Source organism: Nyctibius grandis (assembly GCF_013368605.1).
Source record: "Nyctibius grandis isolate bNycGra1 chromosome W unlocalized genomic scaffold, bNycGra1.pri SUPER_W_unloc_2, whole genome shotgun sequence".
NCBI classification, from domain to species: Eukaryota; Metazoa; Chordata; class Aves; order Nyctibiiformes; family Nyctibiidae; genus Nyctibius; species Nyctibius grandis.
The window spans coordinates 1,444,340-1,448,531 of NW_027167473.1; the positions used below are offsets into that span (position 1 = coordinate 1,444,340).

The window sequence follows — 4,192 nt, forward strand, 5'->3', positions numbered from 1 at the left end:
ATATATTAGAGTAAGAAGACAGCACTGTCTCCACTCCAGCTGCTACATGATTACCTGAAATCATTTAAAAAGCAGAACAAGACAACCCCTCCCAACCATATACACTGATTGTGGAGGAAAGTCTGAGAATATACATCCTTAGGCTCAAATATCAGGAAATAAACAGAAAAGTCTTAATATTTTTGAGATGTGTTAAAAAAAAAATTATGTCACACACATGCTTTCTTAGGGCAGAAATCACTCCTCTGCTCCCACTATTGTCTTCTTATTCATCACTCAAAAGCCTAGAGCAAGGAGGGAACATGATGGAAAAGTGACATATCCTGGTAATCTCTCTCTATCTTGTGAAATTAGCAGCCTCAACTGTCTTCAGGATTGTAAACTAATAATCTTACAGTTCAAGTAAACAAAACATGTAAAGGATAGAAGAAAAAAAGTATTACCATTATACAACAAGAAAATGAGAAACTGGAAGACAAGATTAAATTCTTCGTAAGGCTGTCTGTGAGACTGAGGTACTTGTTCTTGGTAATATAACTAGTTCTGTGTATTTTTTTAACCTAAAAAAGGTTTTCCATAAAATGGTACTCTCTACCATCATTGAAGTTAACAGTTTTCAAAAAGATCTTTCAAAAGAATGCCATGATTATTATTTTATTTAGTACTGCTATGAATTCTGTATCCAAACAAGGAGCGCCGCGGCGGCGGGGATTGCTGGCTCCCCGCGTTCCCGGTTGCCCGGGGCTGAAGAGGATGCTGGGGTGGTGAAAAAAGAGAAAAAAAAATACAACCCCAGGCCGACAAAACGACAGGCTCTCCCGCCAGGCAGTGCTCAGGGCAGCCCCCGCCGCTGCGGCGCTCCTTCCCCGCCTGCACAACGCGCATGGCAGCATCAGCACCGGAGCGGCTGCGGGGGCGCGGCGGGAGGCAGCGGGGCAGCCGCCTGCTCTCCGGCTTCCCGAGCAAAACCCTCCTGTAGTTCTCCCCGCTCGCCTTGCACCCCGCTTGTGCGTTAGCTGGCCGCGCTTATGCCTGCCGCGGAGAAAGAGGACGGCGCGCTCTTCCCCTGTGCTCAGGCGGCCGGCTTCGCCCCCGCTCCCGGAGCTGCTCCCGCCCCCCTGCCTGCGCGCCTCTTCCTCCTCCCCCTAACGTAATGTATACTGCAGGCACGGCAGGAACGAGCTCGCTGGCGGTCCCCCCTCTGCCTCTCGCGAGAGACCGCTCGCTGCCAGGCGCAGAGTTGTCCCATTCCGGAAGTACAGTCTATATTTTAAGCCCATGCAAGAGCAGGTTTTCTGGCAGGACTTGTGACCCCGTGGGGTACCCGCCCTGGAGCAGTCCATTCCTGAAGGACTGCACCCCATGGAAAGGACCTGTGCTGGAGCAGTTCATGAAGAACTGCAGCCCGTGGGAAGGACCCACATTGGAGCAGTTCGTGAAGGACTGTATCCTGTGGGAGGGACCCCACGCTGGAGCAGGGGAAAAGCGTGAGGAGGAAGGAGCGGCAGAGACAAAGCGTTATGAACTGACAGTAACTCCCATTCCCTTGCGCCTCTCGGGGAGGAGGTAGAAGAGTCGGGAGTGAAATTGAGCCTGGGAAGAAGGTAGGGGGAAGGTGGTTTTAGATTTGTTTTTATTTCTCATTGTCCTACTCTGTTATTAATTGGGAAAAAATTCAATTCATTTCCCCGAGTCGAGTCTGTTTTGCCCATTATGGTAATTGGTGAGTGATCTCCCTGTCCTTATTTCGACCTATGAGCTTTCCTATTGTATTTTCTTCCCCTGTTCTGTTGATGGAGGAGTGATAGAGCAGTTTGGTGGACACCTGGCATCCAGCCAAGGTCAACCCACCACATCAGTATAAATATATATGATTTTCTTTTTTAGCATCTCTTGCAGTTGGATCAGGCTTTCTATAATCACTTATTGTTTTTCAGTGTCCCAAAGAGTTTAGAAGTTCCCTTTTTTCCTTCCTCCCTTGTTTATTATTTACTATTTCTGATAAAGCTATTGCTTCCTTCATGGAAGAAAAGAGAGGATACGGTAAGCTTTTTTTCATCGTTATATTCAAATGCTGAACAACTTCCTTCTCTTGTGTTCTTTATTTGGCCTCTTCCTATATTTTTATTGTACCTTCCTCCATCTGGTTTCAAAAGACACCTGTTGCTGCCCATCAGCAGAATTGTGTCTGTGGCTGGAGTTTCACATGCTTTAAACAAGCATATGCACCTCTCCATGACACTCCACTGCCCCCATCCCCACTTCTTTCCACCCCTGCACCATTTCCTCTTTTGTACCTCAGGGAACTGATCCAGGTGTTATCGTAAAAGCCGGTGCAAAGGAACTTTCTAAGGCTCAGTTTGGAGATTTAGAAAGCAGGCATTCTTTATTACAGCACCGGGAACATGGGGGATCACTCCACCCAGCGTGTTCACCTGAGAACAAAGAAACAGGTTCTTTTATCTAGTATAATCATACATATTCATTACATTTCTCAGAAAGAGGTGGTCACTTCTGGGAACTCATCTTAATACTTGCATACTTAATACACATGCGCAAAGTTAACAAGCAGTGGTCTTACGGTGGTCTTAGAAGGGTCTCTAGTGTTCTTTGGTGATCTTTACACTATGTCCTTTAGTTGAACTCTAGGAAAGAGCCTGCGCAGTTATTGCTGGTTGCACATCTTGCCACAGTGTCTTCTTAGTTCCTTACCAGGAGATGAGGCCCCTTCTTATCTTCTTGTTAGAGAGTCTGTCTGTTAGAGAATGCTGATTTGGCAACAGTCCCAAGGCTTGTTTCGTGAATTTCATAAGCAATTTATCTTACAAGGATACAAGGCCGGCTTGACAGGGTATCACAGGCTAAAAGCCAAACCAGCAGCAGCAACTAAAGATAGTTTTTAACCTAGCAGCATTATGGTGATGTTTTATAGTTTTTAACCCAGCACAAAGAAGATGGTGCGCAAGCATGAAAACAGGGTAAGAGAAGTCTAATGGCTTCATTCAATGGCAATGCTGACTTATATGGATGTAGGACTATTGCATGAAATGATCAGGTCCTTTTTTTCAGTCAGCCAAATTCCACCTAAATCTTAAGGCATTTAGGGGTATGATTTGCCTTTATTTTTCTATACTCAGCATAGCTATACTGATTTACTGCTTTAATATGGACACTACTTTATTAACTGGGCTTATTACACAAATGGAAACTGGCATAAATTATACCAATTTAAACATCTTTATACTGATGATGATACTAATGATGATAATGATACTGATATTAATACATTATTAACACAATGTCTATCGATTTTGTTAGTCTGTGTCAATTGTATCATGAGTAATGTAGTTACACTGAACCTGTCCCCCATAAACAAACAACAAATCCAGCTAGTGAAACGGTTGGGGGCCCCAAGAACAAGGAGGATGTTGTAAATACCTTAGACATTCGACTAACCTAGTTATATAAATAAACAAAGGGGAGCCTTTTTTTAATTTAGATGGGTATATCTCACTTCAGACAATTGGGCCTTGAAAAGATAGTTTCTAATTAGGATGGCTGTATTTCACTTCAGACAACTTGGCCTTGGGAAAACAGAGGCACAGAAACCTAAAGATAAGGGAGTTGCAACAGCTGCCTTGAAGGACATAGCCTACATGACCTACGTGATCCATGGACTGAGTTTGCGCAGAAGCAGGGGTCAGTCAGCGAACACAGTGAGGAAGACTACAAGCCTTCATCTGAAGACCCCTGACGACCACCAGAGAAAACAACTGCGCATGCGGAACGGACATTTACATATATTAATGAGTTCTGGGAAATATCATGATTATGCAAATGAGTTATTGGGAATCTTATGACTATGTATAACTTTATGGTATATAATCTCTGAAAATTTGCAAAATCGGCGGAGCACTCATGGTGGATAATCCCCAGTGCTGCCCAGCGCTGCAATAAAGAATGCCTGCTTAATAACACTCTGGTGTTATTGAGTTTTCTTTCGGACTCCTTACCCAGCCGCACCTAGCTTCCCACTTTGGTGAGGAAAGTTAGAAAGCAAGGGGGTTTGGAGATCTCCGATTTTTGTATCACTAGTGTGACTCAAAGGCCTCAGGTTAGCCCAGACATCTGAACATTTTATAGACTTTTTCCTTAAAATGAACATGAAAGTTTTTGCTTCCAACAATATGCT

At 44.3% G+C, this 4,192-nt stretch overlaps 1 long non-coding RNA gene across 1 annotated transcript; it reads left to right on the top strand.

Moving 5' to 3' along the window:
- The first annotated feature begins 906 nt into the window (after positions 1–906).
- Positions 907–3,977, top strand: LOC137677192 (uncharacterized). The gene is made up of 2 exons (XR_011050233.1): positions 907–1,604; positions 3,575–3,977. It is a non-coding gene; the product is annotated as an uncharacterized lncRNA (long non-coding RNA).
- The last annotated feature ends 215 nt before the right edge of the window (positions 3,978–4,192 follow it).